The 25,502-nt window shown below is 44.7% G+C and overlaps 1 pseudogene; it reads left to right on the forward strand.

Annotated features, from left to right (window-relative positions):
• Positions 1-25,502, forward strand: part of LOC129500040 (zinc finger protein 544-like) — a 28,802-nt pseudogene continuing 3,300 nt past the window's right edge.

Consider the following 25,502-nt stretch of genomic DNA (forward strand, 5'->3'; position numbering starts at 1 on the left):
ATGGCAGGGAACACCAGGCCCACGGTGCCACAGTACGGACTGCCTCTCGAAGAACAAATAGCCAGGGGAGGTAGTGACCAGAGGAGAAGCTTAGATGGGGTTGGCACATATACCATAGAGTGCTCCCAACCCTGACCACAGGCTCTATATCTGCCATTCCTGGAGGAAGTAATAGTCAGGGAGACTGCAGCCAACCACAGAGGACATAGCCCTTCAAAAGTTGCATCCGGGGTCGCGTGGGTAGCTCAGCAGTTGAGCGTATGCCTTCGGCTCAGGGCATGGTCCCAGCGTCCCTGGATCGAGTCCCACATCGGTCTCACTGCCTGGAGCCTGCTTCTCCCTCTGCCTGTGTTTCTGCCTCTCTCTCTCTCTCTCTCTGTCTCTCATGAATAAATAAAAAAAAATCTTAAAAATAAAGTTGCGTCCATAAAAATTCCCAAATGTGTGGCTGTGCACAGTGAGAGTGTACAGATGTTCAGAAGAAGCTCCAGCTTTGTGTCCCTTACAGCTGAGTTCACCGGTTGGGCAAATATCGCCAAGATTTTTTTGAATGACTGTACAGTTATCTGAACACCCTTGCTGCTGGGGCAAGGACACAGGGACTGAAAGGAGAGAGATCATGTAATTTAGGGATGTTCCCTTTATGACCCAGCCTTCCTTCTGGGATTCTGAAGAATATGATCTTTATTGCTTGCCCAATTTTATCGCGACTAAAGCAGGGCTTCTTCCAAGGCATGAAGAGAAAGATGGTGAAATAAATACAGCACTTTCAAATATTTTGGGTTTCCAAGAAGTATGAGAGATCCAGAATTTTTATGCAACTAATGATTTCAGAGTTTTATTGATATGTAATTAACATGCAATAAACTTCATGTATTGTGCAATTTGATATACATACACTAGTGAAACTATCTCCATGAACATGATGAGCATCTATCACTTCTAGAGTTTCATTCGGCTCCTAGATAATCTCTCCGACCATGCCTTCCATGGCCACCCTTCCCTAGACAACCATTGGCTTTATTTCAGCATAGATTACTTGGCATTTTCTAGAATTTTTTACTGATCAAATAATTACTCCTTTTTTATGTGGCTTCTTTCATACCACATAATTGTCTGAGATTCATTCTTGTCATTTGTGTGAGTGTGGGCCCCTGGGGCTCTAGAAGAAGTCCAATCCATCTGTAGGACAGATTTGTAACTCATTTTGAAACAACTCCCCTTGTGTCTCTGTGCCCCCAAAGAAGAGAGTGTTTTTGCTATAGTGCATCCAGTCACTATGCATCTGGAATTGCCCATTACAAGCAGGATTCTCTTCATTCAGCCAAAACACAAAGTTGGAAGGCCCTTGCTGTATTCTACTGTAAGTTGAAGTCAAGCAGGCTGCATGATTAGGTAGTTGAGACTTCCTGTCATCCACCATTAATGAGAGCACATGCTCTTTCCTTTCCTGGATGATTTGACAGCCAGAAGAAAGGAGAGGAACCCCGGGATCTACTACTACCTGGGTCATTTTGACTTATGAGTAAAGTGAAAATGGATAATGGACTCATCACAGACACAATTGGGATATCTCTGAGCGACTGGGGAAGGCTGCAGAGTCTGGACACCTCAGTGTAGTTTCCAGCTGGACCTCTTCCGGGGCTTGAGAAAGTCCCTTCACTGCCCTTGGCTTCCTCTAGCCCCAATCTGAAATGGGAATATTATCATGACCTCTTCTGCGGTGAGTGAGCTGGAGAGAGCTTAGATGTGATGTGTATCCCCAGTGATAGGTGTCTCAGTGCCTCCCTTGTGAAGTGGTGAGGATGGTTCCCATCCTCTGCCTATATCCTCAGAAATATGTTCAGTGGTTACTGAAGTGGAGTTAGTGGTGACAGTGGAAGTAATTCAGATCCTGGTTTCTGTGGGTTCACTGAGATGATGGAGGGCCATAGAATTATAGAAGTCCCACACTACTGCACCCTCCCTGTCTACCGCCAGGGGGAGCTGATTTTAACCGTAGGGATCTGAGTTTAAATCCCAGATGTGCTTTTTAGACTGGGAACTGTTCTGTGTGTCTTGATAGAGCTGCCTGAGAGCCTCAAGCCTCATATGGCTGACAGACATGGAAATTATGTTGGTGTTTACTCCAGGGGCTGTGGGTGGATCAATAAAAATAATAAACCACACTGACCACTCGCCCTGGCCAGGCACTCCAGGGTTTGCTTTTCCAACATTTTAAAATTCTCACAACACCCTGGTAAAGTGAGATCTGTTGTTACATTCATGATGAGTTATGGATCAAGAAAATTAAATGACTTCCTTAAGGTGACATTGTAGCTGAGTGTTTAGAATGAATTCAAACTCCAAGAGTCTGGCCTCAGAGCTTAAGACATTTAGCCCTTTACCACATCATGTGAAGTCTTTAGCCTGTGGCAGGCACACGGGAGGACCAGAGAGGCTCAATGACCATTGCAGCTGTTCTCGTTGTTGGAATTGTCATCATGATCATATTCCCTGTTCCTCTGATGTCCCAGATCACTTACCATCTGCCCCTACAGTCATCAGAGGAATGCTAATGTAATATCCAGTGGCTTCCTCAGGGGAGATCTTTTTCTCAGCCATAATTGCATTATGTCCAAAGTCTGGGTCTTCGCCCAACCCTTGAGTGCAGCACAGGTCTTGGTGATCTGATCTCTCTGCACCTTCACCAGAGGCAGACTGACAGTCTCTGATCCCCATCCAACAGCATGAGGTCAATGCCACTACCTCTGTTTGACTTTACAGGTTTTGGATACCTTTAAAGATGTAGCCATGACCTTCACCTGGGAAGAATGGGGACAACTGGACCTGGACCAGCGGGTCCTGTACCAGAAAATGACATTGGAGACCTGCAGATTCCTGGTCTCACTGGGTAAGGGCTCACTTCTCACCCCTGGGCAAGTTAGGGACACTCCAGCCTTCTTGATTTCTAGCTGATCAAGAAGGTCACAAGAGCCATCTTCCCTCCTCCTCAAAGGCCCTGAAGTTTTCTGGTTCCTTCTCCTCCTTCCTGGTCTCCCTGTATTTGCATCCAGGATCATTGGGATAGAAACAATGTCCTTTTACACACACACCCTCACCCCAATACGTGGCACACTCAGGGCTCAATCTGAAGTTTGTATTCCAGATTGCACAGGAAGGAAGCTGACTGGCCCAGCCCATTGGGTGAGGTATCCCAAGGCTGTGAGTGATGGGCTGTTCTCAGAAAAGAACAGAGGACCAGGTGGTGAGGGAGAAGCTAAAGATTGATCTCTGGGAAAACTCTTGGACAACAAGGTTTGGAGACCTGAGCTGGTGAACACAATTGACTTTCTGGGAGGGTAGTGTGCCTGGAGAGAGTGTGGAAGCTCTGAGCCATCCCCTCACCCATAACTCTCCTAATACATTGCTTTCATTGGATGTTACTGAGTTGTAGCTTTTATAAAGGGCCAATAAATAGAAGTAAAGTGTTTTTCTCAGTTCTGTGATCCAGTCTAGCAAATTATCAAAACCGAAAGGCAGGTCATAGGAACCCCCAAATTTGTAGCTAGGATGAACAAAAGTACAAGTAGCCTGGAGATTCAGGACTTTTGACTAGCATCCAAAGTGAGGACAGTTTTGGGAGACTGAGTCTTCAAACCTGTGAAGTCTGATACTGACTCCAGATAGTATTGGAATAGGATTGAATTGTAGGACACCCAGGTAGTGTCAGAGACCATAAACTGTTGTCAGAAAATATCAAAGTAACTGCCTAAGGAGTTGCCAGACCCAATGGTCGTTGTACTACTTGTGCCCTATAAACTGCTCTTGATTAACCAAAATTAGCAAAATTAGCTGCTTGGTTTATAGATGGCAGTTCCAAGATAGATAACAACCTTTTTAGAAGGTGGCCACTCTGATTGAAGGCAGAAAAGTCAGTGCACTAGGCTGAATTGTATGCTCTTTGCTTCCATGCATGGATTTTTACCAGCTCATGGGTGGTGACCAATGGCATGATCCACTAGCTTGGTCTGAGCATATATCCTGTTAGAAGGGCAGTCAAAATATATCCTACTAGAGTAATTCCCATATGGAGCACAGACCTATGGAAATTTGCTCTTGACTGATTTCTCCCTGCCCCCGAGTTCATAAGGTTAATATCGAAGCACCAATGTGGCTGTACAAAGAGAGGGCCTCTCCATTAAGATTAAGAGAAGTCAACAGGGTGGGACCCTGGTATGATAGGAAATGATACCAGAGAGTATTCAAGTGCTCTCCTCCTCCACCACTCCTCTGTCTCTAGAGAACCATCATACTACTTCTATTGGTTGTGGTCACATTTATTGCACTAATATCATTATGAACCAAACACTTTATGGTTTCAGAGAAAGAATAAAACCTGGCCGCTTACCTCTTTAAAATCTTTACTTTGATATCATCTCCACTGTGAGTCTTACTATGAATATCAGATTTAATGTTGCAACCCTTCCTTGACCACTGAGGTTTTCATCCTTTGGGCTCTGCTTTTTTTCATTTCCTATAGAACACAACACCCTCTAACAACCTAAAGAATTTAATAACTAACTTGTTTTTCTTTCATGTTCTTTTTCCTTCCACTATCAGGTAGGTTCCCTGTTTGTGTGCTGATGGTCCAGTGTAGCTACCAAAGTGCCCAACAGACATAAGAACCTCAGTAAATACCTTGGAGAATGCTAAGTGAATATAATATCACAGGTTTGTTCATTTGAAGCACCCAGCTATCCTTTTTATCTCCACTCATTTGCTACTCTCCCTTCCATTTCAGTACCTTCAGTGAGCTCAAGAATGAAAGGGAATTATGTTTCAAGATGAACTTTCAAAATAATGAATAATCCTGAAATAGTGAAAGGGATTAAAAGAGAAAGGAGAGAAAATGAGTGGGAAGTATCAGAGAGGGTGACAGAACATGAGATACTCCTGACTCTGGGAAACGAGAACAAGGGGTAATGGAAGGAGAAGTGCAGGGGGATGGGGTGACTGGGTGACGGGCCCTGAGGGTGGTACTTGACCGGTTGAGCACTGGGTGTTATACTATATGTTGGCATATCGAACTCCAATAAAAAATATACAAAAAATAATGAATAATTCTGGATAATGAGGTACTAAGTTTCATTCTCTGATTTAGTAAATCTTAATGTTTTCTGGCTTGCTCAGTGTTCCTTGAAATGTTTTTTTTTAATGTTTCACAGGCAAATTGTTCCTTAGTTATTTCTGTAATTTCCAATGACCTTATAATTAAACATGATTTCTCTCAGTAATTTGTACAATCTGTAGGTGTTTTTCAAATATAATCTTAACTCCCTGTGTAGGTATCGCCACTGAAATTACAGGTGACACGATAATCATTTTTCCACCAAGGAGGTGAGATCATGGAGTCCCAAACATTTACATTAGGCTCACATGCTGCTTTCTACAATTGCACAGATGTTGCTCCAGCACCCAAGGTCCTAACCGCAAATGTCATCTGGTAAGTGTCTATTTTTTTAGAGGAGTGTCAGATTCATAGGAGCATTATATAAAGTACAGTAAAAACCATATAACTATGTGTATATGGGTGTAAATTTTCTGGGATCGAAACACATATTTTTCTGTATAGTGGAGGAATGGCTCTTTCTGAGAACATACCATCTCATCCATACCATCTTTTTGCCCATGTTCTTTAGAGCTGCCTGGCATCTCTCCTCTCTCCTCACAATTACAGCTTTTGTGAAACCTTCTTTTGTTTGTCCCGGACTAAAGATGCTAAACTGTGTGGTGTTCACTTGGATTTCACAATGCAGCCATATGACCAGCAGGTAGATGTTAAGACTGAGCTTCCAGCTCTGAATTGTTGTGACAGGAGCTAGAATGATTAATTTTGTTATATTTTATTGTGAGCCTGTTGGACTAAGTAGCATATGTGATGATATAGGTCAAAACTTTTTGTCATCAGTGGAAGACAGTTAACATTTATCTTCTATTTAGAGAACCAAAAGAATAAAATCATGCCCCAGTTCAAGAAAAATTGTTATTCAAAGAACACTACACCTAATAATGGTAGGATGTGAGGCGGAAGCAGGGAGGGAGGAATAATCAGAGACTTTAGTAGTCTTCAGATTGTAATATTACCCTGGCACGTAATGTCACCAGATGTTAAAAGTGCCTTGCTAGTCTCATTCTGCTGTTAAACTGTTGCTCTCTCTGCCTTCTAAGATGTGTGTTTATCAAACTAAGAAAATAAGAATAAAATCAATAAAATAAAATTCTGATTGGAGAACTTGTTTGATGGGGAAATTCATGTCCCCCTTTCTAAGACCAGGAGTTACTTAATTTGGATCCACCCTATGCTTATGGGAATATCATGATCTTTTATTGCCTTTGTGTTTCTGAAGTCTTTAAGGGCTGGAATGATCAGTAACCACAGCAATTCCAGATTTATAGGATTCTGTTGTGGCTTTACATAAACAAATTTTGTTAATTCCCACACCACATCTTTTTTTTTTTTCCCACACCACATCTTCTTACCTAAGTGTTTTAGATTTAAATTTATTTTATGATATCTATTCCAAAAGATCACAAATCTTTCCCTTTCTGTTAGTTTACTTCATTGTTCTAATTCTATTATATATTTTTATATATTTTAGTTAGTTATGCCCCAAATTTCTCTTTTCAGTATTAAGTGGTGTTTTAAAAATTATAAAAAATTAAATTAAAAAACTATAAATTTAACTGTGAAATTTTTAGGAAATCAATCTGTATAAATTTCAGGTGGATAGCCATTCTAACATCCCTCCTCTGCCCCTTTCCCCTTTCCTAGCCCAGACAGGTAACGCTGCTTCATGAGCTAAGGATCCTTCTAAACCAGTCTATATTCAGTCACTAAGATCTCTCTTTTTTTCTTTTTATTCTTTTTAGAGGTGTTATTTATTTATTTGAGACACACACACAGAGAACATAGGTGAGGTGAGGGACAGAGGGAGAAGCAGATTCCCTGCTGAGCAGGGTGCCCCATGTGGGACTCCATCCTGGAACTAGGGGATCATGACCTGGGCCAAAGGCAGATACTCAACTAACTGAGCCACCCAGACACCCCAAATATCATGTTTCTTAATGCATGAGTTCTGGAGAATGCTTTTCTAAAATGTAAGAGCTTTTTCATATAATGCCAGTAAGTTTCTCATACAATAAAAATATTTTAAATTATGATAAATATGAAAAATTCAATGATTAATTTTGTCAGTTTCCTTAACAATGCATTTCTTCTTTAAGGCAGACTAGTTGCAGCCAGGCTACAGAATGTGTTTTGTAGATCTGTTAACCTATAGGTATCGCTTATCTCTTTTTCATGGTTTACCTACACCTAATAGTGGTAGGATGTGGAGCGGGAACAGAGAGGAAGGAATGAAGTGATGAGCCATGTGTCCATTACAATTTGCAGCATTCTCAGTTTGGCTCCCTGTATCTTATTACAAGCTGACCAGTCCCCAAATTTCCTGTGCACTAGATATTGATGAGTGATTGATGTGTCCCAGCAGATGGGTACGTGGCAGTGGCACAACCTTGAAACACGTTCAGGTATTAGATGGGATGGATGTGTGGTGATGACTCTGCAGCACAGCCTGGGACACACATACTCAGATACAGGGAACCCCGTGTGTCAGGCGTGTGATACTGACACTCCTTAGCACGTCCTGGGGATACCTGACATGTACCCTGAGAACATGTATGACAGATGTGTGATGCTGACATCCTCAACATAGCATGGACATGTGTGCAGACACCACATCCACAATACCAGTGGTGTGTGACAGACATGAGGCACACACCACTGGTTTGTGTAAAACTCACCAGGAATCTGAGAGGTAAACGTGAGGTACTGACACATTCTACTACGTATAGGGACACAAATAGTACAAACACTCCACAGAGACTAATGGGAAAGGCGTGTTATAAGGACACTACAAAGTCTGGTGTGTGGGCCACACAGTCATTGTGCAGTCCCCCTGGACCAAGTACGATGTGGTGAAAGCAGCCTGGTTTGGAAGAAACAACCATCTCCTCTGTCACCACAGGTTTGACAGTGCACTGATAAAGGCAGAGGAGGTGCTTTATAATCATCCCTGTCTCCTGAAGTTCTGGGCCACAGTCTTCCTCAGGTATGGGAGATGGTTTTAGAGGGCGTGCTGACATGTCACCAGGTGGCATAGGTGGCCATTCTGGGAGTCAGTCCTTCTCTCCCTTCTCTTTCCCTCCTGATCGGCATCAGGAGAAAGTCTTGGTTTTGTGCTGAATCTGTATGCCCCCCTAAATATTACTCATTTCTCTTTTGGCAAGCAAGGAGCAGTCCTAAACAGGCCCCATAAGTTTGTTAGGATGTAATAGCAGTACTTTGATTTTATTGTTGTGTTTTGATGGTAACTTATCCTTTATGGCAAAGAAAACTTTTTTCCTATTTGCCAGAAAAATGTAAAGAATACAATAAGAAAAAACATGTGTCTGTTAAAGAGAAGAATTTCTAAAAGGTTTTATTTATTCATTCATTCATTCATTCATTCTGAGAGAGTGAGTAAGTGGGGGGATGGGCAGAGGGAAAGAGAGAGACTTTCAAGCATACTCCCTGCTGAGTGGGGAGCCTGATGAATGGCTTAATTCCAGGATCCTGAGATCATGACCTGAGCCGAAATCAAGAGACAGTCGCTCAATTGTCTGAGAAGAAATTGTTTAAAAACAAAACAAAAACAGACTAATATCCCCTGAACACCAACCACGTTTCTGGCCTGTTCCAGGCCCTGATAAGCTGTCTGTCAGGGAATTCTCTCTGAATCTGCCACCTCAGCAAAGTAATGACTATGTACCCAGTGCCTCACAGCTGAGCTCATGCTCTGTAGTTGACATGCCTCTGGCTTTGGTGGTAAGGATTCTTTAGGAAAGTTGGAAATGTTTTTGAAAATGTTGGGAAGGGGATGATACTTGGTGTCTGGGTAAATGTGCTTATTTTATTCAGTATATAGTGGTTTGCCTTTTTAAAAATTTCACATAAATCAAATCCTTACTCCTTGCATGGTTTCTTTTATATAGCAGTTATTTTCGCATTTATGTCTGTTGTGTCATAAATAGTTAGGGGTGTGTGTGGGTTTTTTTTTTTTTTTTGAGTAGATACTATATATATATGTGTGCTATATATATATATATATTTTAAATTTATTTATTTATTTATTTATGATAGTCACAGAGAGAGAAAGAGAGAGAGGCAGAGACATAGGCAGAGGGAGAAGCAGGCTCCATGCACCGGGAGCCCGACGTGGGATTCGATCCCGGGTCTCCAGGATCGCGCCCTGGGCCAAAGGCAGGTGCCAAACCGCTGCGCCACCCAGGGATCCCCATATATAAGATTTTATTTTATTTATTCATGAGAGGCAGAGAGAGAGAGAGAGAGAGGCAGAGACACAGGCAGAGGGAGAAGCAGGCTCCATGTAGGGAGCCTGACGTGGGACTCGATCCTGGGTCTCCAGGATCAGGCCCCAGGCTGAAGGCGGCACTAAACCGCTGAGCCACCCGGGCTGCCCTCACTGTCTTTTAATGAAAACCAGGGTTCACAGAGCAATAAATGTCCACATTCCAACAGCTGTCACTTAAGTACAGTACATGGTGGGTGCCCCTGATCTGAGAATTTATCAAATTTTGTTTCATAACTCCTTACATACAGAGATAACAATAGTATGACTCTTGCTGATCCTAAAAGTAGAGTCTGAAACTAACTCAGAATTATCATCTAGTCACTAGATGTAACTAGAAAATCAGATCCCTTCATGGCCATGTTCTACATCAACAACAGCAACATTGATCACACCAACTGAAATAGGAATCAGAGATGGACATAGGGCTTCTTAGCTTCAGACTGTACTCAGAACTCTAGTTCATGTTTTAGAAAATCTCCCTCCTTGGGTCACTGGGAAGATGGCTCAGGGATTGAGCATCTGCCTTTGGCTCAGGTCGTGATCCCGGGGTCCTGGGATCCAGTTCTGCATTGGGCTCCCCGCAGGAAGCCTACTTCTCCCTCTGTCTATGTGTCTGCCTCTCTCTGTGTGTCTCTCGTGAATAAATAAAATCTTAAAAAAAAAAGAAAAAAAATCCTTCCTCTTTGTGTGGAAGCTTATGTCAATACTGGTCCCCACCCTGACAAGCAGTTACTTTGCAGATGTTACACTTCATTTGTTATTTCAAACGGAGCCTTTTTATCCTGAACCTCCCCATCTCGGACTGGTAGATTGAGAGTCATCCAAAATGTCGTTTTTCAGGAGGCCAGGCCTATGGTGACAGTCACCAAAACCAGAGGATAGGTGATAGGGAATCAGAAAAACCCTAACACATAATTTAAAATTCTCTGATCTCTCCTCAAATTATCCAATCACCTGGTGCAGTAATACAGTACCTTCTTGGGGATTTGAGAATAACTCTAGAAAGCATTCTGTCTCTTCTCTCAATTAGCAGAAACAGTTAATAGTGATTAATAATGCTCTTCCCAAGAAGTTGGGGAAACATTAGTGAGAGAAATTTTCCTGTGATCTGTGGAGACTGACAGTCTCCTTGGTGGGGAGCAATAGTGAGATCTGGATCAGGTCTGGAGATACTACAGACCGAGGACATAGTCTAGGTGAACTATGTGCTTCCATGATAAGGTCTCTTCCAAATTTAATATCAATATTAATGATTCTTCAGACTTCAGAGAACCATCCTCATTCATGATGTGGGCAGAAAAATAGAATCTTACAAAAGAACCAGAAAATGAACTGTTGATAGATAAGGGGAGAAAGGAAAAATGGGGGAGTGAAGAAAGAGCCTAAGGTCATCAAAAAGGTACTAGAGTGGCTACTTTAAAAAGACGTGTAAGTGACCATCACATTTAGTGATCATAAACGTTTGCTTCCCAAGCTAACAGTAGGCCTGTAGGACTTGTAGGAGGAAGCCCATTAGCAGTAGGTGGCAGCCTGCCATGAGACAGGGGCAGAGTGCAGACAACCACTTAGCTATTGAAGGAAAAGGCATGAAAATCTCTCCCTCAAGTCCAACTGGAAAACTTATTGAAATGTACAAGAAGTGAAGACCGAAAAAAATGGTCAACTCTTCAACTCACCAGTCAGCATTACTTTGTCAGTGAATGAGTCAGAAAATGTCAATCTTTTGGTTAAAACCTTGCAATGTTTCCCAGCTTTTCTGAGAAAACGCAAAATCCTTGCAGAGTCCTGAGGACCTTCATGGGACTTGGCCCCATGTCGTCTCCCTAATATCTTCTCTGGTAAGTTCCTTCTGCTCTCCTGCTCACCTGTGCCCTGGCTGCTTGTTTCCTCCCCTTTGATCTCACCTCCCCAACTACCCTTGTGAGCCTCCCCACCCTCATCTTTTCAAGTCTTGCCTAACAGATCTCCTCGATATGGCCTCCCCTGATCATCTCACTCAACACCTCCTTCTATTCCCACCCCTGCCCCATTCTTTCCCCCAATGGTTTGGTTCCAGTTTTCTGGTTTTCGTCCGTGATCTTTCTCACATGCTGCGAATAATGGGTGATGCATTAGGTACTGTGTAGAGTTGATGCAAAGGGTGCCTAAAGGTTTCTCCACGTTCATCTCTAACGCCGGCAGTTCCTTTTCATTTTCCCCTCATTATTCTCCTCTTCCAGGTTGTTATTGCACGTGGTTCTCAGAAATAAAACATAATCCCATTTGGGAGACACAGCCCTCAGCTTGGCCACAAACACAGTCCTGCCTTGTTCTCAGCTTCCTTCTCCCCCTGCCTAGGTCTCGCTGCCCTCATCTTCCCCTGTTTCTTTCATCTGGCCATTTCAGGCACAGTGATTATGCCTTGCTCTCACTGCTCCTGTCTCAGTTCTCTCTGGATAAGTTAATCAGTACTTATTAACCACATACAGCAATTTACACACTTCACAGATATTCTCAGAAGATTATCTCAACTCCCTATATAGGCATGGTCAGTGCAGTTACAGATGAGATGATAATTACTTCCCAGGAAGGGGCTGACCTTATGGTGGCCCAAACCTTTATCCTGAGGAAAAAATTCCCCCTTTCCATATGTGCTCTGTGGCCATGATGGCCACTGTCCCTCCAAGGAAATGTAATTTAAACAGACCTTCTCTTTAGGCAAAACACAGAAATAGGGTATTTGCTAGAAAACCTAGTACACCTGAAACTAATATAGCACTGTATGTTAATTACACTAGAATATTTTTAAAAAGGAAAAAGAGAAAGAGAAAACCTAATAAATACCATGTGGAAATTTAATTATCTTGTTTCTCCTGAGGTTGCAACATGAACCCTGATAAATATTAGTAGGAAGCATATTTTCTAAGGGTTCCTGAAATGTTCAGTCCTTACCTTCCTGTCCTTAGGGTGCCTGATACTTAACCTCTGTCTTCTCTACTATTGCTGCATCTGGAGTCTTCTTCCTAAATAAATGCACTGAACTCAAAGTCTTGATCCTCTTACATATAAGGTGTGTAAGAGCATGCTCAGCTCGTAATTTATGAGTATACATCTATTGTCCTATGATAGGTGAATGAATCAGTGTGTATGTGTGTGTGTATGTGTTGTCAATGGGGTAGTAAATACCCCTTGTGGGAACTTTAAGGATCACTCCAACAGTGTTGCAGGAATTATACTCGGGGAGGCATATGAAAGTAAGGGATTTATTGATTTTTATTTTTTTGAAGATTTTATTTATTTATCCATGAGAAAGAGAGAGAGAAAGAGACAGAGACACAGACAGAGGGAGAAGCAGAGGGAGAAGCAGGCTCCATGCAGGGAGCCCAATGCAGGACTCGATCCTGGGTCTCCAGGATCACGCCCTGGGCTGAAGGCGGTGTTAAACCACTGAGCCACCCGGGCTGCCCAAGGATTTATTTTTTAAAAAACATTTATTTGAGATGGAGAAAGAGCATGCACATACAAGCAGGGGGGAGAGGCAGAAGAACAGGGAGAAGCAGACTTCCCTCTGAGCCAGGAGCCCCACATGGGACTCAATCCCAGGACCTTGGGATTGACCGACTGAGCCACCCAGGTTGTGGCTTAGTAGAGGATTTATTATACTCACAAGTCCTAGAAGAAGGAGGCACCATACCCTACTCAGGAAGCCACACGGGGAAGTACCCAGGAAACCGGCTCAAGCAAGCATGTGGGGCTCAAGCAAGCAGAGAGTGAGGACCCCTAAGCCAGTGCCTTAATTGGGGGAGAAGGGAATACACAAGCAAAAAGTCTCACACTTTTTGGGATTTCACTGGTGTGATTGTCCCTAGGTCACAGCTGGGGGAGGGGAGCAAGAAGAGGAACAGTGACCAGGCTTATTATCCTGGTGCAACTAGTCATCTGGGGGGTGCTCATAGCTTGTTTGTGGGTATACTGAAGCATCAGAAAAACTTGTGGTTTTATCAATTTACAATGCAATCTATTCTGTGTTGCCTCAACATCATTAACAATTCTAATTAGGGTTGATGCTACTTGCCATCTGGGTTGTGGAGATATTAAGAGTGAAGGGGCACTTGCGTGGCTCAGTTGGTTCAATGTCTGACTCTTGATCTCAGCCCATGTCTTGATCTCAGGATTGTGCATTTAAGTCCCACATTGGGCTCCCAAGAGTGAGGGAAGTCTGGTCAAGTGTGCTGTTCCTTATTCCTACCTTTGTCAGGGACAACCTAGCTAAGAGGTGGAAAGCAGCGACGTTCCACTGGGCTTCATCACCTATGATGGTTAGCAATGTCCTTCACATAGTCTACCAAGTCCCATGTCTGTTCATGCAGTCAATCCCAGGGTGTTCCCTGGGTGGCTAAGGGGTCTAGGGGAGAGTTGACCACTAGCACTCTGGCATCTGGAAAGGGACTGAGAATGGAAGAGGCCACCCCCTCTGACTAATGGAATATTCCAGATGGCCCAGGTTTGGTTCCATCCTATCTTAGGGAGGCCTCTGTAGTTGCCCAGTGCTTCCTAGAACATAATGGGAAGCTGATTTTGGAGGGTCAGAGGTTCTCCTGTGAGAGTCTCTATTTCCAGCAAAGCTCAGTGGGTAACCAGTTATTTGTTGTTTTAATGATGTATATCCCAAAGCTGAGAAGGATGTTTTTTTTTTTTTAATCAGAGGCTGTGGGGCAACTAATATCTATCATACTGGTTCAGACACTCCAAGAGGCATGAAAAGAGGTTGCCAAAGCCTCTTAGTGGAGTTTCTGAGGGCACTAGCCAAAGTGGCTGTTGAGTTTAACTTACAAGCTAAATTTGTAAATGAGGAATATGTTGTCATCAAACCCCAAGGACTAAAAATGTCAGACTAAAGTGTCATTAATAAGTGCACCAACTGGGCAGCCAGGGTGACTCAGCGGTTTAGCGCCGCTTTCAGCCCAGGGCGTGATCCTGGAGTCCCGGGATCGAGTCCTGCATCAGGCTCCTTGCATGGAGCCTGCTTCTCCCTCTGCCGTGTCTCTGCCTCTCTCTCTCTCTGTGTCTCTTATGAAAAAATAAATTCAAAAAATCTTTTAAACGATAAGTGCATCAACTGAATCTCCTTAGAGGAGGATGTCATCAGTGTAATGTCACATCTGTGCCTGTGGAGAAAGGTGGTTGTGCACAGATTATGTGTGATGGTAAAGCTGTTGTGATAGTCCAGGAGTGGATTGGAAAAGGTGTATTGGGTCCCTTTGGAAGTGAAAGCAAACTGCATTTGAGAGGCTGTTAAAATAGGCTGAGCTAAACAAAATATGTTAAGCAAATCTATAAGTGCAAAATATCCACCAGTTATTGATTGAGTAGAATTGGTAATTTTAATAATACTGGGTATTGAGTGTGGGCCCTTGATAGATGGGACCACAGCTTCAAGGTTGTAGACATCCACAAGGAACATCCTCTCCCCTCAATCAAGATTTAATAGCAGGCAATTCTGGATTGGGGGCTCAGTGGAATAATTATCTCTTTATTAATTAGGTTTCATATAATAAATTTCAGTCCTGAAGGCACTGGTTTAACTTATATTGGGCCATATTAACTATTTTAGCTGAGTGTTCATGGGGTCTCATGTGTCCAGTCAACTTATAAGTGTGAAAAATGCCTTTAATTTAATGTTTCTTTTTTCTTTTTTTTTTATAAATTAATTTTTATTGGTGTTCAATTTACCAACATACAGAATAACACCCAGTGCTCATCCCGTCAAGTGTACCCCTCAGTGCCCGTCACCCATTCACCCCCACCCCCCACCCTCCTCCCCCTCCACCACCCCCAGTTCATTTCCCAGAGTTAGGAGTCTCTATGTTCTGTCTCCCTTTCTGATATTTCTCACACATTTCTTCTCCCTTCCCTTATATTCCCTTTCGCTATTATTCATATTCCCCAAATGAATGAGAACATACACTGTTTGTCCTTCTCCGGTTACTGTGGCCAAGTTAAAAAAGGGTGTTGCCTGAGTTCTTCTCTGGGATTTTGATGGAATCTTGTCTCACATTTAGATCTTTCATCTATTTTGAGTTTATCTTTGTGTATGGTGCAAGAGAGTGGTCCAGTTTCATTCTTCTGCATGTGGATGTCCAATTTTCCCAGCACCATTTATTGAAGAGACTGTCTTTCTTCTAGTGGATCGTCTTTCCTCCTTTATCGTATATTAGTTGAGCATAAAGTTCAGGGTCCACTTCTGGGTTCTCTGTTCTGTTCCATTGATCTATATGTCTGTTTTTGTGCCAGTACCACACTGTCTTGATGAACACAGCTTTGTAGTACAACCTGAAATCTGGCATTGTGATGCCCCCAGATATGGTTTTCTTTTTTTAAAATTCCCCTGGCTGTTTGGGGTCTTTTCTGATTCCACACAAATCTTAAAATAATTTGTTCTAAGTCTCTGAAGAAAGTCCATGGTATTTTGATAGGGATTGCATTATACGTGTAAATTGCCCTGGGTAACATTGACATTTTCACAATATTAATTCTGCCAATCCATGAGCATGGAATATTTTTCCAACTCTTTGTGTCTTCCTCAATTTCTTTCAGAAGTGTTCTGTAGTTTTTAGGGTATATTTTGAGAACCATTTGAATGGTAAATGGTTCTCCAACCTTTTATTTTCAGGTTGTAGGTGTCCTTCTGTCTAAAATGAGTCTCTTGTAGACAGCAAATAGATGGGTCCTGTTTTTTTATCCAGTCTGAAACTCTGCGCCTTTTGATGGGGTCATTAAGCCCATTCATGTTCAGAGTTACTTGAACTTCTTCTTAAAGGGGAGTTTTAAGAGTCCCCCTTAAAATTTCTTGCAGAGCTGGTTTGGAGGTCACATATTCTTTCAGTTCCTGCCTGTCTTGGAAGCTCTTTATCTCTCCTTCCATTTTGAATGAGAGCCTTGCTGGATAAAGTATTCTTGGTTGCATGTTCTTCTCATTTAGGACCCTGAATATATCCTGCCAGCCCTTTCTGGCCTGCCAGGTCTCTGTGGAGAGGTCTGCTGTTACCCTAGTATTCCTCCCCATGAAAGTCAGGGACTTCTTGTCTCTTGCTGCTTTAAGGATCTTCTCTTTATCTTTGGAATTTGCAAGCTTCACTATTAGATGTCGAGGTGTTGAACGGTTTTTATTGATTTTAGGGGGGGATCTCTCTATTTCCTGGATCTGAATGCCTGTTTCCCTTCCCAGATTGGGAAAGTTTTCAGCTAGGATTTGTTCAAATACATATTCTGGCCCTCTGTCCCTTTCGGCGCCCTCGGGAACCCCAATTAAACGTAGGTTTTTCTTCCTTAGAGTGTCATTTATTTGCCTTAATCTGTCTTCATGGTTCTTTAATTGTTTATCTCTTTTTTCCTCAGTTTCCCTCTTTGCCATTAACTTGTCTTCTATGTCACTCACTCGTTCTTCCACCTCGTTAACCCTCGTCGTTAGGACTTCTAGTTTGGATTGCATCTCATTCAATTGATTTTTAATTTCTGCCTGATTGGATCTAAATTCTGCAGTCATGAAGTCTCGTGAGGCCTTAATGCTTTTTTCTAGAGCCACCAGTAGCTGTAGAATAGTGCTTCTGAATTGGCTTTCTGACATTGAAGTGTAATCCAGATTTTGTAACTCTGTGGGAGAGAGGGCTGTTTCTGATTCTTTCTTTTGAGGTGAGGTTTTCCTTCTAGTCATTTTGCTCAGTGCAGAGTGGCCAAAAACAAGTTGTATTGGAACACGGGGGAGTATCACTGGTCCCTCTAGCTGGTCTTCTGGGGGAGGGGCCTGTTGCGCTGATTCTCAGGTGTTAGCACTTGGGGGAGCTGCTCTGCCCCTGCCTGCTGCAGGGCTCAGCGGGGGTTGTTTACCCCGTGAGGTCTCAGGAGGAACAGTTGCAGTTGCTATGGCAACTCTGGAAGCCTGGATTCAGCCTCCGCAGGAACTACGAGGCTCGGGGGCTCTCGGCTCTCCGTCTGCAGGGCCTGGAGGCTCCGGGGCGGGGCCGCTGATCTGCTCAGCTCCGGGCAGGAGCGTCCTTGCTGTCCTGGGCCCTCCCGGCCTCTGCCTGTCCCGGGGGGAGGCCGGATCCTGGGCTGTGTCCCGGCGCCCTGTGCTCCGGGGCCTGTGTTGTTGGATTTGCGCTCCCGCCCCGCAGCTCCCTCCCTGGAGCCGCTCCCGAGCCCCTCCGAACTGCTCCGGTGCGTGCTGCAGCCCTTAGGGAGCTCGGAGCACTCTCCTGCGCTCGCAGGTGTCTGTGAGTGTCCCCGGGAGCCCGAGGGCATCCCCGCTCTCCTGGGTCCTGCTCCAACTCCCTGCGAGCCCCTTTCCGCCCGCCCGGGAAGGTTGGTGCAGCTCCTGCTCCTCCGGGACGGGGCTCTCCTGTCCTGGGGACACTCGCCCCGGCCTCAGCCCGGCTCCTCGCGGGGCCCCTCCCCCTCGGAGGCCTTTTGTTTCTTTATTTCTTTTTCCCCCGTCTTCCTACCTTGATAGAAGCGCGGACTTTTCTCACTGTAGCATTCCAGCTGGTCTCTCTTTACATCTCAGGCCGAATTCGTAAATTTTCAGGATGGTTTGAAGGTTATCTAGGTAATTTGGTGGGGACAGGTGATTTGGGGACCCTGCTCTTCCGCCATCTTGCCCCTCCCCCCTAATTTAATGTTTCTATTTATTATGTAGAGCATTCTGCCCAATATGAAATAATTTACAGCAATGGATACTATAACTTGGAAAAGACTACAGCTAAAGTGAGGCATGGCCATTTTAAAAATTTTCTATTTAGTTACTTTCTTTAGTTTATAGGGGTACAATGTTTAAACTGAATGGGACCCTCAGGTAAAACTACAATTTGAGCCCCAGTAACGATTATGTCCATAATGTTTTGTCTATTGGTGCATTTCAGCAAATTTTAATTCTATTTTAGAGCGTAGATTGGGCAGGAAAGCCAATCTGCACCAGGTCAATCTGTTTTGTTATAGAAATTCTATAATATGTAAAATTTTGATCCTATTAGGTCAGATTATGGAAACTTGTTTTAGTCATATATACATGTGCATACACAATTTATTTAATCACCTTTTCTTTTTCTTCCCCTGCATTTAGGGGTCTGTTTTTAAACCAATAAGTAATCTAGAGCTAGCATTATGCTTGGCACACCTGCATTTACTTAGTGCCTGTAGTGTAAAGTTCTTTTTTTCCCTCCATCTTGGGCCTCCTAAAAGTGGCACACTCCCCCCGCCACCCCTTCCCCTCGTGCCGCCCTGAGGCTTTGCTCCTGTCTCTGGTTGATAAGCTGAAAACGGGAGGAGAAAGAGCCTTGGTCTCTCCAGGCAGTTGCCTCCCCTGGGAAGGCCCCAACCGCGGAATAAGCAGTCCTTCCTGCCTTTTTACTTTTTCTTTCTTTTCTTTTCCTTCTCCTCCTCCTAGCAAAACCTTTTAGAATGGCTCTTATCTATCTGTAAGCAGCTAGTTGGCTGTCCATCTGACCATTTCTCCAAGCGGTAGGTTCCCTCTCTAGGGCGTCCAGGTCAGCCTCAGAGGGGCTGGTACCAAGAGCGACCACGTGAGGGATGCAGGGTGGGGTGGGGTGGGGAGGCCCCGGGCCCTTGGGTAGGACCGTGCGAGCGACGCGCCACCGGCTCCCAGGGGAGGGGCGAGCGATCCTCCTCAAGGGTTACTGTAGAGCACAAAGCGCTGCGTAACCGTCTTCCTCCCGTCCAGCCCCAGCCCCGCGAGCGGTGTGGCTCCGAGGAGGTGCGTGCTCCTCGGCCGAGACCTCTCCCGAAATCACCCTCACCAGAGGCGGGCTGAGAAGTATCGCTTCACCTGCCGGGTGGCTGGGAGTCCGGAGCCCGAGGATCATGACCCCGAGGATCATGATCGCCCCTGGAGAGCCGCTGAATCACCGCTGGAGAGCCGTATCCTGGATGCATTGTTGGGACGGGGACACCGTCCGCACTTTGAGACGCAGACTTGGCTGCACTTGGAAGGAAGGGGCATCTCAGAGCAGCGCCAGGCAGCGCCCTGAAGGCCGAAACAGGGAGCCTTCCCGGACGGTGCACACAGTCGGGGGTCGGGGCGGGGGTGGGGGCGGGGGAGCCGAACAGTAAAGTGCGCCTCAAAGACATTTCTTGGGGACTTTCACCAGAGTTCAGAATCATCAAATGGAGAAGTAATTCCCCTTGTGGAGTCTTTAAGGATCACTCCAACAGTAATTACACTTGGAGTACATGAAATTAAAGATTTTATTATACTCCCAGGTCCTAGAAGAGGGAGGCCAGGTACAGACTAGGGGCCAGATGGGAGGAGAGCCCAAGAAGCCGGCTCAGCCTAGCAGGAGGGGAGCAGAGAGAGACAGAGACACAGAACAGAGAAAGACCCAACAGGAGTCAGAGGCAGGAGAAAGCAAGACAGGGAATTTGTGTCCGGGACCAGCCTTATCAGGTGGGTACATTTAGTCCCCTGCTGTGCACAGCTTTTGTGGGGATGTTGAAGCTTCAGGAAATTATGAAATTTAAAAATGTTGGCATACAGAATGTGTGCATGTGTTTTTGATTGTTTTATTTTATGGACCATGTTGTGTTTGGGTGTTTGTAATAGCATGTCTCTAAAAAAAGTGAGTGATAAGCATGAGACTGGAAACCTCCACCTTCTTTCTCTTTTGTTTATGGGTATAGGATTCTCTTTATTGTGCTTATTACATTACATTTTTAGTAAATAGCTGTGGCCAGTGCAAAGTAGATTGAACTTCATCTCCTGTTTAGAGAAATAGGAGTCATGTTAAATAAAAAGTAAAAGAAAGGTTGCACAAGTTGAAGAGCAGGAATGAGCAGGAATTGTAGATAGGTTAAGTTCTCCATGCGACCCTGACATGTAATCACGTGTAAAAGTGTTTTGATAGATTCTGAATTCAGCACTTTGGATCTGTTGAATTCCCAGCTTAGACCCTAATTGCCTTCACAGTAAGTACTTTGATGGAGGAAATGAGATAGGACTTTATTTGTCCGTGAATGACTGCAGTTCCTAAATAGCGTGTTAATCTAGGATTCACTGAGATTCACCAAATGTAGACTCAATTCACCTTTTTTATTTTTACATTTTGTGATGACTTTCATCTTAGGGAAGTTGTATACTTTTATCTACTCTCATTTAATCAAGTTATTTTTAGTTTCTATTTTTGGCATTGCTTACTAAATATTTGCCATAACTCCTGCGTGAAATACACACACTTCTAAGTGCTCAATACACACTTGGTAGAGCAGTGAGTAAACATGACACCTCGGATTCCCCGTTTATGTTTACTCTTCTGGCTACTCTAAATGCCCTCTTCACCTCTCTCTCCATGCTGGTATTGCTCAATGTGTTCCTGAATGAAAAAGAATCACCTTTTGCAAACAAAATCCTCAGTGTGACCAAGGTTCCAACACAGACACATGCTCAATGGATTCCCTCATACCTAAGTGACTTCTCAAATTCACTGAGGTCTTACATTTTTTCTCCCTTCCCTGATGTTTCTCCAGAGCTTCCTGCCACTATTTTTAAAGAACTACATAAACATTATCAATAACTGTCATTTTTATTTCACTACTGTCTTTCTGAGGTAATCTGAACTCCCCTTGCAGAACTTTCCCATCAGTAACAGCAGAAATGATCATTATTTCCCAGCAAGATGATGAGACCATGAAGTTCAGGTGCTCCTTTCCTCCTGAGATTCAGATACCCCCATAATATTAGGGTTCAGATGCCCCTTTTGCACTTGTGCTATAAGTGTGAAAACGGCAGCCACTGTCCCATACCAAAATAGTGTTTGTTTAGTTGCTCTCCATTTGAAATACATGTCACATTCCTGAAAGGACTTGGATACCTTGGAATATGTGGAAAGAACTATCCTGTGGATTGAACTGTTCCTCACTGGGTGGGACACAATCACAATCACAATATATAGGCAAGAGAGAGGTTTTCTGTGAGGAGGAGAGACAAAACTTTACCCTTGTGCAGTTTCTTCAGGACAGCCCCATATCACTCTTCTATCTTTCTGTCCTGAATCTATCTAGGGTCTTTTCCTCTTGTTCCTAACCTAACATACAGAAACTCACAAAACTCACTTTAACAGTTGATGTTTCATGCATGTGAAGAACAGTAAGATGATGTTTATTAGTTTACAGCTAAGAATGTACATATTTTATGTCAAAATGACTTTATGGAATATGTCACTTGTATCAGTAGCCTTTGGAGGCACCTAAAATATTGGGCTTTTTAAAAGATTTTATTTATATATTCATGAGAGACAGAGACATAGGCAGAGGGAGAAACAGGCTTCCTGGTGGGAGCCTGTGGTGGGACTCTATCCCAGGACGCCCAGGATCATGACCTGAGCCAAAGGCAGATGTTCAACCACTGAGCTACCTAGGTGGCCCTAAAATATTGTTTTTAGTCTCTGGGAGACTGCTAAATTTCATGGGGTCTGAAATCATGTTTCTTCTAAGAATTTTTGATCACTTGCAGACAGCACTCCCTATAAGTCTGCATAAATCCCTTAAGGAAACCTCTGGAACCTAAATAGACCCCTGGCAGAATCTCTGAGCCTTTGGATGGTTCTGGTGGGGAACATCTTCCCTACCTTCTCTACTGCATTACCCAGAGGGCACAGCTCCGAGAGGCTGCGGATGAAGCCCATGAAGGCCAGAGATAAGAGCTCTTCCGGCCTTTTATTTTTATTTTTTTTATTTTTGTTATTCCTTGTTTTTTATTTTAGCCATTCTGACAGGTATGAGGTGATTATCTCATTGTAATTTTGATTTGCATTTTCCTTTTTTAAATTTTATTTTATTATTTTTTTATTGGAGTTCAATTTGCCAACATATAGCATAACACCCAGTGCTCATCCTGCCAAATGCCCCCCTCAGTGCCCATCATCCAGTCACCCCAACCCCCCCCCCCCCCCCCGTCCACTTCTTCCACTACCCCTTGTTCATTTCCCAGAGTTAGGTGTCTCTCATGTTTTGTCACCCTCACTGATATTTTCACTCATTTTCTCTCCTTTCCCTTTATTCCCTTTCACTAATGATCTTGGGGCCTAACAGCGCTTCGGGAGTTACTTCCAGCGTCCGGTTGTGAAGGTGGTTTTGGGTGTTTCTGGGTTTTCCAGCACCTTCAGGCGGGGTCGGGACTGAAAAGGCACGGGGGGGGGCGCTGTTCCCACCGCACAGACGGGGGTCCACGGCTTGGATAGAGACTCCCCAGCCCGGGTGTCCGCTCCCCTGCCCCCCGAAGGCGGCGGCCGCGCCCAGGGCCCCGGCGCAGGTAAATGCTCGTCCCCCGGGCCCTTCCCACCCTCCCCCGACCTAGACCCTCAAGGCCGAAGCGCGGGGCGTCTGATCGCGTCCCTGCGGCCCAGGCCCGGGTGTCCCGGACAGGGAGGCACCGGTGGGTGGGGGCCGTATGTGAGCGCCGGCGCGCTGCGGTGCGGGAGCTGGCTGCGGGGTAGAGGCTGCGGGGGCGCCTGGGCGAGAGGGCTCTGCAGTTGGGGAACCGGGATCGTGAGGCGGGGTCACGCCGGGACTGGCGGGCGGAGGTGTGGTACCTCAGTTGCGAGGACCCTGGAGGGTTGTGAAGAGAAGAGGGACACGGTCTGATTAGGGTTTTAAAAGTTTTCTCAGGGCAGCCCGGGTGGTTAGGCGGTTTAGAGACACCTTCAGCCCAGGGTCTAATCCTGGATACCTGGGATCAAGTCCCACGTCAGGCTCCCTGCATGGAGCCTGCTTCTCCCTCTGCCTCTGTCTCTGCCTCTCTCTCTCTCTGTGTGTGTTTCTCATTAATAAATAAATACAATCTTTAAAAAAAATAAATAAAAGTTTTCCCAGAGCTGCTCAGAGGGAGAACAGACTGGACTGAGGGTGATTGAGTCCAGGGTCATAGAACTGCGAAGAGGGAGCACTGAGAATTGAAATAACAATTTTTAGCCTTTCAGCCCAAGTTCTGGCCTCCAGGGCTGGGCAGAGGTACAGGAGGGGTTCGAGCCCATTGAAATACACTATGGTCCGCAGCCTCCATGACTGACTTCTGCCCACAGGCCCCATAGGCTGAAGTAGCACTTAGGGAACACACAGTGAAGTGGAGGGTGTCCCCGGCCTGCACTGGTTGGGATCCTGCCCATGTCATCTTTGCGATTGTGGTGTCCTGGGACTCTTCACCTGCTTTTCTGACAGCTCTTTTGGTTTGGGGATCTGGGAGAGACCACAAGGCCAGGGAGTAATCTCCTCGATTCATTCTGAGTCCAGGCTGAGGGTTATATGGAGTTCTTATTTCTGGCCACCAATGGAAAGAGGTGTAGACACTTATCCATGTGCAAATGTTTGTTAGTGTGGGAACAGGGCACAGCAGGTCTTCTTTCTCTTAGGAACAAAGAGCAGGGGGACTGGAGTTAGTTTTGGAAATGGCTGCTGGAGAAGTTGGGCAACTATACAGGATTAATGAGAAATTTGGAACAGAGGAGGGAGATGATCTTATCCAGGTCTAAATAGGCTTCATCTGGTTGTAGAGTGGAAAACAGACTTTGGGATTGAGGGAGGAGGAAGGATGACCAGGGAAGAGGCTACTGCGATAGTCCGTGGACCAGAGTGCTGGTTGGAGATGGGAGAAGTGGTTGGATTCTGAATCTAATTTTTCAGGAAGGGCTGATTTTGAGGGTGAGAGAGAGAAAGGAAGGAGTCAGAGATGACTCTAAAATTTTGGTCTTAGCAGCAAGAAGGGTGGAAGTTGGACCAACTGAGATGGGAAAATCAGTAGTCAGAGTGATTTTCACTGAGGATATCAGGAGCTTTGTTATTGGCCATGTTAAGATTCTGAGATACTTCAGAGAACAAATGAGTAGTGGCATCAAGTGGGCAAGTGGACATGGGTCTCAAAATCTTGAGTAGGGTTTAGGATGGAGGTTAGTGTGTGCACCAGGGTGGAGCTGTAGATCATATTTAGAAAGAGGAATTCAGCTCATGGCAGTAATGTTACTAGTGGGTCATAAAGAAGAGTAAGGGGGCGCCTGGGTGGCTCAGTCGGTCAAGTGTCTGCTTTCAGCTCAGGTCATGATCTCAAGGTCATTGCTTAGCAGGGAGCCTGCTTCTTCCTCTGCCTCTGCTTGCCACTCCCCCTGCTGCTCTTTCTATCAAATTAATAAATAAAATCTTTAAAAAAAAAGAATAAGAAGAGTAAGAGTTCTGAAAGCGGGATCTATTGCTTGGGCACCCGGTTGGGGTTATGGGTATCATAAACTCGGGTGTAGAAGAAAAGTGGCCATGAAGGGAGTATGTGGGGAGATTGGTCTTGGCAGATGGCCAAGGGAAGAGTGGACGTGAGATAGATGTGGATGACTTACTGAAATAAGATGGGTTTACTGTTATTTTGTGGTGAGCTTTGGTGGGTTCTGGGGTATTTTCTTGGTGGGGGGGTGAGTTCTGGGGCAGTATGGTCATCCGTGAGAATCACTCTGGTTGGTATGAGTACCAGTATGGCTGAGCGTTGAATGAGGGTTAGGTGGAAAGAGTGCTGTGGCTGCTGAGGGGCTAGCAAGTGCAGCACAAAAGTAGAAGAAGGTCACGGGTCTCTGAAAGTCACATATAGTTCCATACGACAAATATTGAAGCAAGGATTAGAGACAGGCAGAGAGGCCTTCAAAGCAGCATCCAGGGCTACCCCTTGTGTTGGGATCCATTGGAGGTCTGGGGTAGTACTGGATCATGTTTGAATTTGCCTAGTTCTTTCTGGACATCATGTACCAAGTAGTGTGGAGCAAGTCCATGAAGATGTGTATGGTGTGGAACAGGGAGTTTGCAGTGACTGTGGGGATGCAACCATGGGCTCTAAAGATGTGAGAAGTGTATGAGGAGAGAGGGAGTAGTCCTGGGCCCTAGTACTGGAGACTTAAGGGTAATGGTTAACCCCAAATTTTATTGTGGAGCATGATATGGAGGACTCCAGGGAAATTGCCTGGCAGTAAGAGATGCCGTCCTATAATTCAGTTCCTGAATGTAGATGGTGTCTCTTTGCCTACTTGCCTG

Source organism: Nyctereutes procyonoides, unplaced genomic scaffold, assembly GCF_905146905.1.
Source record: "Nyctereutes procyonoides isolate TBG_1078 unplaced genomic scaffold, NYPRO_anot_genome, whole genome shotgun sequence".
Classification (NCBI taxonomy): Eukaryota; Metazoa; Chordata; class Mammalia; order Carnivora; family Canidae; genus Nyctereutes; species Nyctereutes procyonoides.